Source organism: Pseudorasbora parva, chromosome 9, assembly GCF_024679245.1.
Source record: "Pseudorasbora parva isolate DD20220531a chromosome 9, ASM2467924v1, whole genome shotgun sequence".
Taxonomy (NCBI): Eukaryota; Metazoa; Chordata; class Actinopteri; order Cypriniformes; family Gobionidae; genus Pseudorasbora; species Pseudorasbora parva.
Window position 1 is genome coordinate 1,621,172 of NC_090180.1, and position 16,329 is coordinate 1,637,500.

The 16,329-nt window shown below is 37.0% G+C and overlaps 1 protein-coding gene across 2 annotated transcripts in view; it reads right to left on the reverse strand.

The window, feature by feature from the left end:
• Window positions 1-16,329, reverse strand: part of tnr (tenascin R (restrictin, janusin)) — a 252,698-nt gene that overhangs the window by 179,625 nt on the left and 56,744 nt on the right. For both annotated transcript variants that reach the window (XM_067453468.1, XM_067453467.1), the window contains exon 2: window positions 9,226-9,258. The gene's annotated coding sequence lies outside the window, so the exon portion shown is untranslated. The remainder of the gene's footprint in view (window positions 1-9,225; window positions 9,259-16,329) is intronic.

Consider the following 16,329-nt stretch of genomic DNA (forward strand, 5'->3'; position numbering starts at 1 on the left):
AGTCTAATTTTCCACCGGCTGTGAGGTGAAGACCACATATCCCAAGATGCTGCGCTCACACCTGGCGTCATCAAACTAAGCCTTTGTTTTGAATAGGCGCCCTCCAGTGGACGGAAAGTTGTATACTGCACCTTTAATAACAAAATCACACCAGATTAACCTGTTGCTTAGACTTAGGTTAGGTTACTTTTTTGTACCCGTAGGTAAATTTGTTTTACAGTGCAATGACTATGGCATCCAATACAAAAACACACAACACAGAATACTCCACAACATAAAGACAAATAAGTAAATAGTGCTCTCAAGAAAGAAAGAAAGTGCTCTCAAAACATTACATGTGGTCTTTGTAAAAGGACCTGATGAAGACTTATTACTGTACCTGTATACAAAACTGTATGGACATATTTTGTCATTTTTTCCCTCTTGTTATTTGTTTGTATTTTACATATAATTGTCCTTTTTTATTCTTTCTTTATTCTCCTCTATTTATAATTGTGTGTATATGTAATTGATTTTTAATATAATAAGTAAGGTATAATGTCCACCCAGCCGGTTGTTATCGCAGAATAAACCCCTCCAGAGTGATCAGGACCCCGAGGCGAAGCGGAGCGTCACTCTGAAGGGGTTTATTCTGCGATAACAACCGGCTGGGTGGACATTATCCCGCTTATTACACGGCTACTAGTCTCAAATAAATCATTATTAGACACTAAATATTGTCTTGAGATTAAATATTTTATTAGCTCTTACGCAAAGCTTCCGGGAAGAAAAACAGTTCCAGACTGCTTTAAGCCTTTATCTATTGCTGCTAAATGTTGAGAATGAATGCTGAAAGGGTTAGTTCAGCCAAAAATGAAACCAAGCCTATGATTTACTCACCCTCAGGTCATTATAGGTGTTTATGACATTCTTCTGTCAGACAAATACAATCAGAGTTATATTTAAAAAGTCCAGGCTAACGTTAATCCCAGCAGTAGTTGGAGCTGTTTCTGAAGTCCATTAAATGCAGCTGTCCGTCAAATAACGTGCTCCACACGACTCCGATGGGTTAATAGAGCCGTCTGATTCCAATCGATGCGTTTGTGTCAGAAAAAATATCCATATTTAAAACTTTATAAAGGAAACCTGCCTTGTAGTCTTCCATTGTAACCCACGGCTGTTTGAGCCACAAGATGGCGCCAGCGTTAAGCACAGAAGTAGAACCGGTCAAGATAACTCGCAGTACCCGGATGAGCGGCTGTTATCTGGAAATAACACACCGCTGGAATGGGCGATTGACCAATCAGAATCAAGTATTTCACAGAGCCGTGTAATAAATGTTATATAACACTTGAATGAAAATTGTCTATATATATATATATTTACAAGCATTTTAAATGTATTTTTATAATTTTCTCAGGCAATAGTATTGCAATATTTATTAATATTTTGAATTAGCTTTTATTTTAATATTTTCATTTAAAGTTTTAGTCATGTTATGTGATTTAGTTATTTGTATTGTTTTTTGCATTATTTTCATTATAGTTTTACTACTTATTTCAGTTAGTTGTCAAAGAAACATTTAATATTTATATTTTAGTTCAATTACCGAAAACTACAACTTTCATCAGTTTTAGATTTAACTACCGATATCAGCATTGATATATGCAATTAATTTGAGTCTGAAACTAATTAAACAGCTTAATGAAGATCTGAATGTTTTTTTTCCCCATCTTTTGTCTTCTAATCCCAGGTTAACCATAAGACTGAAGGCAGGGCTGGGCCCATGTGGAGGCAGTCACAGATTGTTCGGCCCGGCTGCTCCATCCGTTTTTAAGGGTTTGAATCTGATGTCATTCCTCCTCATTACAGTACAGCCTTCCAATGCCTGAGCTAATTCCTCCAGAAATCCCTTAGAGAAATCTCTCCGCTGCCCTGGCTAGCATAAATCATTTTTATCGCTGGTACTTCGGCCTCGATCTGCACAGACGGGTGGTGTTTTAAACCCTATGCGGATGGTAAATCTGCCAACTTTAATTAAAATGGCATCTTTCCCCTTTTGTCCTGGTGACATAATGGCCTCCAAACTTCCTACAAAGGAACTCTGAGGACCGACCCTAAGGAATATATAAATACACACATACATTATATATATATATATATATATATATATATATATATATATATATATATATATATATATATATATATATATATATATATATATATATATATATATAAACAAAGGGACTACCTCATGCATTATCCAAATAATGACCTACTTTACAAGTTTAAGCCAAAGGAAGTTTCAGAAAATAATGCAATTAATTAATCAATAAAAAAAACTGTACAACACATAATACCAGTGAACAATTGTGGTTTAACAGTCAAATTCCACTCCATGCCTGAAACTCAAGCTACTCCACAACTGTCAAGGATAATAAAATGTCTCACTTTCATTTAATGCAGTCATTCATCACGTTTAAACTGCGAAACAAAAAGGTTAAGTGAGATCCCACGAGATATATGTTTTAACGTCAAGGCTTTCCGCCACAGTGAGCCAAGTCATCCATGGCCTCTTGTCTGTCTTCATTGCTGTTAATGACAGTGTGAAACTCAATCAATGAAAGCAATTCATTTCGTTTTGCATGCTAATCATTCAGCTATGCTAAATACATAAGCCCGTATTGAGAAGGCAACAGTTCCCGCTCGCTCCAGCTGTAGTGCCGAAATGAAAAACTCATTGAGAAAAGTCAACACTGATTGCACTGTACTGCATTAAAACGCAAATATTTATGCTGTGACATTTTCCACAAATCAATACTTTAATCCACTTTCTGCAAAATGCTTTTGAAAAAGGCCACGCCGTACTATAATGGGCTGGCCTTTTAACTACAAAAGCCTTTCTGTGGATTGAACTCGGGACCCTGAATCCATCTATTTTCATCAGCTGTATGTGTGTGTGTGTGTGTGTGTGTGTGTGTGTGTGTGTGTGTGTGTGTGTGTGTGTGTTGGGTTGGTTTAGGAGCAGGGGCAGTGTAGGGGGATAGAAAATACGGTTTGTACAGTATAAAATCCAGTACGCCTATGGAGAGTCCCCATAAAACATGTAAACACAACGTGTGTGTGTGTGTGTGTGTGTGTGTGTGTGTGTGTGTGTGTGTGTGTGTGTGTGTGTGTGTGTGTGTGGTCACGTTCAGAAGCAGAAAACAGAGTCTGTCCTTAGTGCTAAACACAGCTTACACACACTTTATTAAAATTAGACATCTTAAGAATATTATTTTAATTCAATTGATTGTTTTCTCTGATTAAAAACTCATTTTTAAACTGCACGTAAACAGACAACCGTTCAAAAGTTTGGGGCATTATGATTTTTGTTCTGTTTTTGTTTGTTTGTTTTTTTCTAAATAGATACGTAATCACATTTCTATTTCAAATAAATGCGCTCCTTTTTTAATCAATCAAAGAATTGTGAAAAATATGTAATTCTTTGGAAAACTTTTACTTCACAACATTCCAAAACATAATATTGTACTTTTTACAGCAATACATTTCATATTGAATATCATTTAAGACTTAATTACATAAAAAATGTAGTACTGTATACTTTTACTCAAGTAAAAGTAATTCAAAATTTTTCTTCAGTACAGGTAAGAAAGTACTATTTTTTTATGTAATTAAGTATTAAAGGTAAAAAAAGAACTTTTAAGTATGAAATGTAGTGCAGTAAAAAAGTATGACATTATATATTAGGGGTGACCCCGATTAGTCGAAGATTCGATGCATCGATTTGCGGTGCTGAATTCGACCCCCGATCTCACGGTGGAATCTTCGCAGGTGTTAATCAGGCGCGGAGCTTTATGTCTGGTGTGCAACCCTTTAAGCTGAGAGCCGCGCCGCGCCTTTAAAATTCAACACATTCAATGAGAGTACACACACACACACACACACACACACACCCCGGTGGCGGCATTCGGTGCCTGTCCGAGGCGACTCAGGAAGTATTACATTTATATTTTCCTCAAATCGTCAATGTGCTGATTTCACCCTGTGCTACAAGATCGTGCAGCTCTGCTTTCAGAAGCCGGTTCAAAATTGAGCTTGAGCGTATATAATGTGCGCGTCTGGTGTGAGATCCTAAGACAAGGCGCTGATCTTCATGTGCGGTGTGCCTTTAGGCACAATCGGCTTAGGAACGTGCATGTAAACGCATGCTCTTTTCCTCTCTAGGTAGGTATATTTTTTTAGGTTTAGTTTATTAGTAGACTAGTATCGTGCCCCTCTTGACCCATTCACACACACACACACATAGATGATTCGACTATCGGTCGACCATAGAAAGATTCGACAATTCTGATTTGAATGTGTAAATCCTTAGTCGAGGACACCATCTATTATATATTATGCTTTTGAATGTATGGAAGAAAACGTTTTCTGAAGGAAAACACTGATATATATATATTATATATATATATATATATATATATATATATATATATATATATATATACAGTCCCTGACAAAAGTCTTGTCGCTTGTGTACAAATTGACCTAAAGTGCCGCTGAAATATATTTCTAATCAAGATTTTTTTTACAAGAAATGCCTCATTTTAATCCCACCAGCTTTTGTGATAATGTTTCAGTGAAAAACTAAACTTTCAAAAAGTATTCTAATATTCACAGCTTGGTAAAGCCCATTGAGTCAATTTTTGCAAAGACAAAAGTGTTGTCACCTTGTCATATGAGCTTCACCTGTGACTAATAATGGATCAATTAGGTCTCAAGTGTGTATAAAAAGAACCCCAGTACACTAGACCTTCACATCAACTGCAACTAGACCTCTGCAAACATGCCTAAGATTCACCCTAAGACTAAAGTTTTGATTATCAAGAGGCTGAAGACCAGATCCACTGCTGATGTGGCAGACACCTTCAATGTGTCTCAGCATCAAGTACAGAGGATAAAAAAAAGATTTGAAGAGACTGGAGACGTTTTTGACAAGCCCAGGTCAGGCAGACCCCGCAAGACAACTGCTCGAGAGGATCGTTTGTTGGCTCGAAAATCCAAGGCCAGCCCATTTTCCACTGCAGCAGAGCTCCACGAGACCTGGTCACCTGAAGTCCCTGTGTCAACCAGAACAGTTTGTCGGATTCTGTCTCGAAATGGCCTCCATGGTCGAATCAGTGCCCAGAAGCCAGCACTAAACAAAAGACAATTGAAAAACCGTGTGGCATTTGCCAAGGCCCACAGCCTGCTAAAAGGATGGACGCTGGAAAAGTGGCAGAAGGTGGATTTTTCAGATGAATCTTCTGTTGAATTACTCCACAGTCGCCGCAAATATTGCAGGAGACCTACTGGAGCCTGAATGGATCCGAGATTCACCCAGAAAACAGTGAAGTTTGGTGGCGGAAAAATCATGGTCTGAGGTTACATCCAGTATGGGGGTGTGCAAGAGATCTGCAGGGTGGAAGGGAACATTAATAGTCTAAAATACCAAGAAATCTTAGCTACCTCTTATATTCCCAACCATAAAAGAGGCCAAATTCTGCAGCAGGACGGTGCTCCATCGCATACTTCCATCTCCACATCAAAGTTCCTCAAGGCGAAGAAAATCAAGATGCTCCAGGATTGGCCAGCCCAGTCACCAGACATGAACATCATTGAGCATATGTGGGGTAGGATGAAAGAGGACGCATGGAAGACGAAACCAAAGAATATTGATGAACTCTGGGAGGCATGCAAGACTGCTTTCTTAGCTATTCCTGATGACTTCATCAATAAATTGTATGAATCCTTGCCAAACCGCATGGATGCAGTCCTTCAAGCTCATGGAAGTCATACAAGATATTACATTTGGATCTCACAGCGCCACAACTTAATTTGCTGACATATTTTTGTATTTGCAGTAAATTTGTTCAATTTCTGTATAGGCGACAAAACTTTTGTCTTGCCAAAATTTGACCTTTCTGTCTTGATTAAATGATAAATATTTTTTCTGTGAAAATTATTTATTTCAGTGCATTAAACATCATTTGGGAGGGTTTTAGCTTTTCATATGAGCTATTTCTAACACCAATGAATTAATTAAAAGTCAGGTTAATATCAGGTATTTCTAGAAAATAGATAAGCGGCAAGACTTTTGTCAGGGACTGTATATATATATATATATATATATATATATATATATATATATATATATATATATATATATATATATAAGTATATATTAGTATATACTTAAAGATGTACTTGAGTAGAAAGTCTAAATACTCCATTACTGTCCGCCTCTGCATATTGGAATATTTTATAAAGGATCATGTGACAATGAATGCTGGGTGTCGAAATTTTTTTAAAATAAACTTCATTATTAAAGTACTCATGAAATCAAAATACCAGGACACCCAGCATACTATACTACCCAGCACACCATACTATCACACGCAAAACATGGTCGCCATTTTGCGCCGCTATGTTTCTACAGTGGCCCTAAAGGGACAAACTTCTCTAAAGAGCACTAGCTACTCTCTGCTGTCTCAGACCACATCTTTGTCCTGAGTAGGCCACCGTAGCTTCTCCATGTTCTTCAGAAGGGAGGGGGGAACGGGTGCAATTCACAACCTCACCACTAGATGCCACTAAAACGTACACACTACACCTTTGAAATAACACATTTTAAATTGGAATAATATTTTTCAGTATTTCAGCTTCTGTTCAAACAAATGCAGTCTGGGTCAGAACAAGCTACTTTACATTTTTTTTTTTATTCTTTTGAACAGTGTGTACTCTGTGTGAAGTGAAATATCCAGCTTCTATAATTTGCCTTTGGGGATAGCCACTAATCTGTCCATTTGACTCTTGCTCTTCACCAGCCGTCATCAGTGTCTGTGAGACATTAGCATGGCCTGACCCAGCCTGGCTCTAATAAAGATCCTTTACGAGGCCGAGTGCATTAGCAGGACTTAGAAAAAGCAGTGGACTCCATTGATTTCATGCACAGTGCAGTGTATTTACACATCCTCTCTATCTGTTATCAGACACGGGCTGCCGTTGTTCTCTAACGTGGGCCACTTATGGCGCTTGTTTTGCGAGAGTTACAGGGTCTTCTTTTCAGCTGAGCAAATATTGGTACAAAATTTGGAACATTATTTTCCAGGACATTTCACATTTTCTCTAGGCAAGCTGTTTGTATAGCACATTTCATACACAATGGCAATTCAGTGCTTTAAATACAAATTAATTAAAGGTGCCCTAGAATGAAAAATTGAATTAACCTTGCCATGGTGAAATAATACGAGTTCAGTGCATGGACATCACACACATGTGAGTCTCAAACATCATTGCCTCCTACTTCTTATGTCAATCTCATGAATCCATAACGCAACGGAAAAAAAGTGTTTCTCAACATAAGGCCGACCGTGACACAAGCGTTGGGGATCATTAATATGCACGGCTCTAACATTTGCATCGGTCTAAACATGTGCATTGTCAGGCGGAAATGACGGAGTGAATCATCAAAACAAGCTGCTAGCTTGGACACACTTCATGTTCAGGCCGTGCAGAAACCTTTAGGACTTTACATATCCTTCCCACAGATAAACAATGTCAACAATCATGGTTGAGGTTTATTATAATCCGACACCACAACAATTTAACTCAAGATCGTTCATTCGTTCGGCCCATTTCAAGCAAGCTTTGCTCAGTGTCTTAAACTGAAGAAAGTGGCGACTATATTCCTGCAAGCAGCAAGTAGCGATTTATCCACTTATTGACTGTTTAAACACTTTCTGATTAAATTGAAAGTTTCTTTCATGACGAGTGGGAGCCCTGCTTTAAGCGTGACTGGCATGAGTGTCTTGACTCCAGAGGATCGCCTCTATTTACGTCTCTCATATACAGATAGCCTGACAAACCAGACCCACGTTAAGATGTCAGGTCTGGAAACTCACCATTGGCAGAGCTCAATCCGAGAGGCGGATAAACGGCTGTCATTCAGATTCGCTCTATAGGATAGCGCTTCAACCAACCAGAGCAACGAAGCAACGAAGAAGGTGAAGTGGAGCTAGTTGATAGATTTAACTTTTACCGACTTAGAGCACAGCTTCCCTTATTAAAGGGTTAGTTCACCCAAAAATTAAAATTCCATCATTAATAACTTACCCTAATGTGGTTGGCCAGCCGTCAGACCTCCGCTCATCTTCACACACAGATGAAGATATTAGTGTTGAAATCCGATGGCTCAGAAAGGCCTTCATTGACACCAATGTCATTTCCTCTCTCAAGACCCATAAAGGCACTAAAGACGTCGTTACAAAGCCCATCTCACTACAGCGGCTCTACAATCATTGATGAAGAGGCCAGAATAGACCTAAACAACTAAATAACGACTTATATAGTGATGGCCGATTTCAGAACAAAGCTTCGAACCGTTATGAGTCAGTGAATCGATTCATGATTCGAACCGTTATGAGTCAGTGAATCGATTCATGATTCGAACCGTTATGAGTCAGTGAATCGATTCATGATTCGAACCGTTATGAGTCAGTGAATCGATTCATGATTCGGATCGCCAATGCCGAACCGACAAACGGCTGAAATCCCGTAACTTTGGCGATCCAAAGTCACCAAACAGTTCTTTGGGGAACTAAAAATGGTTCTTTTATGGCATTACTGTACAAAAATAAAATAATTTTTAGTTCTTCCTGGCACCTTTATTTTTATGGGTGTAGATTTGCTGCGGCCTGGGTACGTCTAGATTTCTAGGCTAATATACAGAGGCATCTCAAATGATTGTTAGGAAGAAGGGGAGGTGAGCTTCAGTATTGAGCGATGTTTTTGCATTGATTTAACACCCCGGACAGCTTCTTAGAGACCACGAGTTCTCTGGGAAGCAAAATCAGCATTGAAATAGATTGAGATGCCGTTTTGTTACACCGTATACTGACATTTGCATCAATATTGCTTCTGTTGAAGGTCTGAACAAAAACTCTACTTTGCAATGAAAGTTTGATAATGATAAAGATGCTCCTCGCTGACCTTTCAACACAAGGCAGTGTGATGCTTTTGATAGACTGACAAGAAAGTGCATTCAACCTTCATTTTTTATTCCCTTTTGATTTTCATCAATTCTTTATATGTGCAGTAAGAAAAAAAAAAAAAGTCAGGCGTATTTTTGTAGACAAATCATGGATAAATGGATTGCATTTTGCATTAATTAAAAACATTGAATGTCGTTGTCTTCACACTTACCTTCTGATGCTCTGTGAAGTCCCCGGTGGTCTTCTGGAACAAGAAGAAAAAAAACCTCCATCATTATTTCCGTCAAGCCATCCAATGACTTTTCTCAAATTCTCAAAGGTTGAAACTCAACCTTTTAAAAGTGCATTACATCATAATTCAGTCATTTTCATAATTCATAACAAGCACGGCGAGGACTGTACTGTAACACAAATATCTGAACGGTTGAAGATAATCGTTAAGCTCTGCCAGACGCCCCCGAACCACCATTTGATGCTCAATGTCGTCTGCTTTAAAGAGGCTGATGATCCTTTGGTTAAAAGGGTCATGAAAGCATAACAACACTCGGTTATGTAAATGTGGGAATGTTAAAAACAGAAATGAATAGAAGAGAAAGGCGTGACATCAAACGCAAATCCCTCCTGTGCTTGCAGACTTAAGAAAGGCTTTCATAGTCAGACATTTGCTGAACAACACATAATTATGCACTATTATTGTTCCCATAAAAATAAATAATAAAATAAACTCTTTTGAGGTTGTTTTGTACCTAGTAAGCAATGTCTTTCATTTCATAACCAGAGTGCATGTAATCCTTCATTTAATATTTGCTGAAAAGGCTTCTGCAGAATATATTTTTGGTAAACCCCATGCATGCATTACAGCAAAAAGTACAGTCAAAGCATCACATAAGACATAAAAACAATGATCTGTGCACCTTTATGTTCAGTAGAGTTGGTTTGGTGATGGTCTACGCTGTAAAACAAATTCATGTCTCCAATAGAAAATATTCTAGTGACTGATCACATCTACATTTTTCAGCTGCCCAAACTGAATTTCTGTGGATTAAATTGCATCAATTCATAGAAATTCAAGTTGGCCAAATGAAAAATGTAGATGTGATCAGTCACTAGAATATTTTTAATTGGAAACATGATTCATTTTTATTTATTTTACAGTGTACAGCTCAAGAGAACCAGAACTGCCATATGAATATGACGCCGATGATTTATAGGAAATGTTTATTATAGTAAATCATTCCATGGCCTCTGTTATCTACTCATTAGTCCAAGATTGTAATTTGAATAAATGACTGGATGAATAATTAATTTTTCATGCAGACAAAACGTTATTAGATACTGTTGTATTGATAGTTTGGGCAATCCGTTCATGGCGGAGAGTTTTCACATATTGTTTATAATGTGCACAACAATAATAATAATAATAATAATAATAATAATAATAATAATAATAATAATAATAATAATAATAATAATAATAATAATAATAAAGGTCTTTATTGGCATCAGTGGCTCCTTGAAGAACCTCTCACATTTCCATCGCACAAAAAGAAACGGGTTCTTTAGATTATTAAAATGTTTTTACACTAAGAAAAAAGTCCTCATGTAGTCAATAATTGTATCCCTTAAAACTCATCTTTGATCACCAAAATTGCAAGGCAGTCGGAAGCAAAATAATAATAATAATAATAATAATAATAATAATAATAATAATAATAATAATAATAATGTGGGTGAGTCCTCCACTACAACAGTGATATATATGTGAAGTTAAACCAATCTTTTATTTTGACGGGTTGCCGTGAAGAGTTTTAAGTTTCTCTGCTGTGTGTTTATGATGACGGTACAGTTTTTCTCAAATGAAACGGTGAAATGATCATGAAGTCTGTATGAATGTGACTCTCACAGCATTGCATTCATTTGAGACAGTAGAGGTGAAAACGACTGTGATGCGCGACTCTGTGTGTGTGTGTGTGTGTGTGTGTGTGTGTGTATGCTTGTTTTTGTGAAATATCGGAACACAAATGTGTATAATGACACAGGTATTACAGGAGAGGGTGAAATATGAGGACATTACCCATGTCCCCACTTTTCAAAAGGCTTATAAATCACACAGGAGGAGTTTTTATGAGAAAGTAAAAATGCAGAATGTTTGTGGGGCAGTGTGTGTGTGTGTGTGTGTGTGTGTGTGTGTGTGTGTGTGTGTGTGTGTGTGTGTGTGTGTGTGTGTGTGTGTGCACATCGACACAAAGCCCATCTCACTACAACGGCTGGACAATCAGTTTACAATGTGACGAGAATAGTTGTTTTGTGCGCACAAAAATTTAAATAACTAACTTTATCCACCAATTTATTGATGTGAACTCGACGCAAGCGTGAGAATATGACGCAGATCCGCTGTTTGGATCCATTGGTGGATAAAGTCATTATTTAGACTTTTTTGTGCGCACAATAACTATTCTCGTGGCATTGTAAAATGATTGTCCAGCCGCTGTAGTGAGATGGGCTGTGTGTCGATGTGTTTAGGCCCTTTATGGGTCTTGTGAGTGGGAATGGACTGAATGCCAATGGAGGCCTATCTGAAGCCTTTCTCAGCTTTACACTAAAATATCTTCATTTGTGTTCTGAAGATGAACAAAGGTCTGACGGGTGTCCAACGACATGAGGGAGAGTCATTAATGAGATTATTTTAATTTTTGGGTGAACTAACCCTTTAATGACAAATAATTGTATGACTGTTTTACTTTGTTGCTTTATAAAACAGATAAATGCTGACGGAGACAGGATGTGACATTGACAGAACATTGGTGTGAAAGCAGAGAATCAATGACACTTTCTAAAGTGAAGGGTGACCCTAAAGCAGGACAGATCTATAGACAGCACATTAGTCCTCAGTGATGACAGACGTGAGTTTAAATGATTAATGGGGCATGTGGTTGAAAGAAAGACTTATTGATGTGACCTTTGAAAGCAGGATTTAGGTGCAAATGGAATGGCATAAAACGGCAGGACTTATCCGTCCCGATATTTCCATCCCATCATCGCCCTTGCCGGGAGAAAAGAATAGTGTAGGAGTGTGTCATGCAACGTGCAGATAAAGCAACAATAAAAAAACAACAACATACTGTATAAAGTGAGTTTTTTTTTTTTTACTCAAGTGAATATTTATCAGGGTAAGTCAGTTTATAGACAAAGGACAATATAACCCATTATAATCATTGATATTTTCTACACTGAGACGCGACACAACACAACAAATCCCAGACATTAAAATGATGCCTCGTGATATTTGACCCTTGAGCTCTTCAGCAATCATAATCTCACGGGTATATCTGTGGCCATAGCCAACAATACATTATAAGAGTCAAAATTATCAATTGTTCTTTTCTGCCAAAAATCATCAGGATATTAAGATCATGCTCCATGAAGATATTTAGCACATGTTCATATCATAAATGTATTATTAGTAGTAATATGCATTGCTAAGGACTTCATTTGGACAACTTTAAAGGAGATTTTCTCAATATTTAGATGTTTTTGCACCCTCAGATTCCAGATGTTCAAATATTGTCCTATCCTAACAAACCATACATCAATGGAGAGATTATTAATTCAAAAATATTGACTCAGTTTTGTGGTCCAGGGTCACATTTATGACGTACTGACATGAAGGACAAATGCTCTGCAGCGGTCAATTTGTCGCGTCCGTTGTAGACACGATGTAAAATCTTGACAGCCCAAAATCTGATGACCATTTTCTATATATATATATATATATATAATTCTTAATGACCTTTTGTCACACTGCATGAGATGTTGTGAGTTATAGGGTTTCAGAAATGTTCTATACAAAAAAATATATAAATTGTTTACAAAAAAATTATGTATTGTATTAAATAATGTTAACAATCAATATCAATAGTACACTCTAAAAAATGCTTTTGGGTTGTTTTAACCCAATGTTGGGTCAAATATGGACTAACCCGGCAATTGGGTTGTTTTAACCCAGCGTTTGGGTTGTTTTAATCCTGCAGTTGGGTTAAATATTAGCTTAAAACAACCCAATTGCTGGGTTAGTCAATATTTGACCCAACATTGAGTTGTTTTTTACCCAGAATTTTTTAGATTGTATACCGCGCTAACAAAATATGCTTTTTACCTTAAAATGGACTGATAAAACTAGGACTAGGATTGCCCCTTGTAAAGTACTTTGAGGACCCAGAAAAAGCTATTTATAAATGAAACAAAACATATATATATATATATATATATATATAGACTCTAAAAAATGCTTGGATGTTTTAACCCAATGTTGGGTTAAATATGGACTAACCCAGCGAATCCTGCGGTTGGGTTAAATATTTGCTTAAAACAACCCAACTGTCCATATTTAACCCAACATTGGGATGTTTTTTACTTACAATTATGTATGTATGTGTGTATATATATATATATATATATGAAATCATGTTTGTATGTGTAAATATGTATATATATATATATATGTCAACCAAACACGTGTGACATCTTGCCCAAATAAAAATGCAAACAAACTAAAAATAAAGAAGCACTGCTAGACAAAACTCAAATTAGTTCGGACTCAAAACTAAAATACAGTCCTTGAGGAAACTGTACTGTGACAATGTGGATGGCTTAAATATGTTTAATATAAATGTCTTAATATAACAACCTTCACACCAAGGAGTTAATAAATGACTGTTTTCTAGATCTGTCCATTATAACTAAGCCAATAACTATATGTCAAGGCCTTGGTTTATGCATCGGTTTTATCCATGTGATGAACTTTAAAAAGATGACTAATTAGTTCAGATAATGACTCTGCACTGCATACGAGCAGCAAATGGCATTTATAGAAAACTGAACACTGTGATTTTGGCTGATGGGATTTTAATGAGTAACAATATCTACTTTTTGCCTCGTAAGAGGAAATGCTCCCGCTGACAGCAGTCATTGTTTTAGCACAGATTTAATGTGTCATTATGGCACAGGCACATCTCATGTTGTAAGACTCGCAAGAGAAGCTCATTCAAACAAACACAGATGGACTATTTAAAAAGGAAAGCAGAAGTGATTTGTTTTGAAGAGCTGTTTAAAGGTCATGTAAGCAGTGTCTGAAATGGCACTCTGTTTTCTCCAGCAATTATACTTCATTTAATCATTTATTGAACGCCTTTGTCCTCTAGATCTCCTTCTGACAATTGTGCTTGATGTATAAGCCAGAAGGCCTCCTTTATAAGTCTTATAAGTATAAGATGGGTTTTTTATGTTTCTCTCAAATATGTATATGTATAATTGATGGCAAGCTCAGCTGCCTCGCTGCATATGGAGATTAACTATAAGCTAAAGGAAAGGTTCTGGAAAAGAGTTTTTATTGAGTATTTAACCTAGTTAGAAATAGTGTCAGGGCTGTGACGGTGGTAATGGACCAACTACCGGTGGTGTTGCAGTGCAATGGGTATATATGTACAGTCTTGTTCAAAATAATAGCAGTACAATGTGACTAACCAGAATAATCAAGGTTTTTAGTATATTTTTTATTGCTACGTGGCAAACAAGTTACCAGTAGGTTCAGTAGATTGTCAGAAAACAAACAAGACCCAGCATTCATGATATGCACGCTCTTAAGGCTGTGCAATTGGGCAATTAGTTGAAAGGGGTGTGTTCAAAAAAATAGCAGTGTGGCATTCAATCACTGAGGTCATCAATTTTGTGAAGAAACAGGTGTGAATCAGGTGGCCCCTATTTAAGGATGAAGCCAACACTTGTTGAACATGCATTTGAAAGCTGAGGAAAATGGGTCGTTCAAGACATTGTTCAGAAGAACAGCGTACTTTGATTAAAAAGTTGATTAGAGAGGGGAAAACCTATAAAGAGGTGCAAAAAATGATAGGCTGTTCAGCTAAAATGATCTCCAATGCCTTAAAATGGAGAGCAAAACCAGAGAGACGTGGAAGAAAACGGAAGACAACCATCAAAATGGACAGAAGAATAACCAGAATGGCAAAGGCTCAGCCAATGATCACCTCCAGGATGATCAAAGACAGTCTGGAGTTACCTGTAAGTACTGTGACAGTTAGAAGACGTCTGTGTGAAGCTAATCTATTTTCAAGAATCCCCCGCAAAGTCCCTCTGTTAAAAAAAAGGCATGTGCAGAAGAGGTTACAATTTGCCAAAGAACACATCAACTGGCCTAAAGAGAAATGGAGGAACATTTTGTGGACTGATGAGAGTAAAATTGTTCTTTTTGGGTCCAAGGGCCACAGGCAGTTTGTGAGACGACCCCCAAACTCTGAATTCAAGCCACAGTACACAGTGAAGACAGTGAAGACAGTATGTATGTATGTGTGTATGTATGTGTGTATGTATGTGTGTATGTATGTATGTGTATGTATGTATGTGTGTATGTATGTATGTATGTATGTATGTATGTATGTATGTATGTATGTATGTATGTATGTATGTATGTATGTGTATGTATGTATGTATGTATGTATGTATGTATGTATGTATGTATGTATGTATGTGTATGTATGTATGTATGTATGTATGTATGTATGTATGTGTATGTATGTATGTATGTATGTATGTATGTGTATGTATGTATGTATGTATGTATGTATGTATGTATGTATGTATGTATGTATGTATGTGTATGTATGTATGTATGTATGTGTATGTATGTATGTATGTATGTATGTATGTATGTATGTATGTATGTATGTATGTATGTATGTATGTATGTATGCCTAGATTTTAAAAGAATAAACAAAAGGCTCAAACATTTCATAAGAAGCATACGTGTTTATCCAATTGCGTTCAGAGTCATTTGAACTATGCCCGTTGATCACGCCTCTTGTGCAGAAGAAAACACAGAGCAGACTGCCCAGACCAATGTTCAATCTTAAATGGAGCTTGGTCTGATGATAGCCAGACAATAAATGGACTGCATTTATATCGCACCTTCAACAGACCATACATATTGCAATCATTCACCGTCTTTGAATTCCTTCTTTTAGATCAAAAAGATGAATTAACAATAAATTGACTGTCTTCTGAGGCAATTCGAGTCCCGTGACAAGCATGACTACATTGACGTTTTTGTTAAACAATCTTTGTAGCTATTGTAGTAATGACTTTTTTTTAATCTTAACAATAATCCCAGCATCATGAGGTGCAAGTGTTTAACTGTAATGGACGCTTTCTGAATTGACGAATATCTCCGTCTGTTTATTTGGCAGAATTAAACTTCAGATCGGTGTGCAGAACGCCACACACCAACTTTTTTTTGGCATTGCAC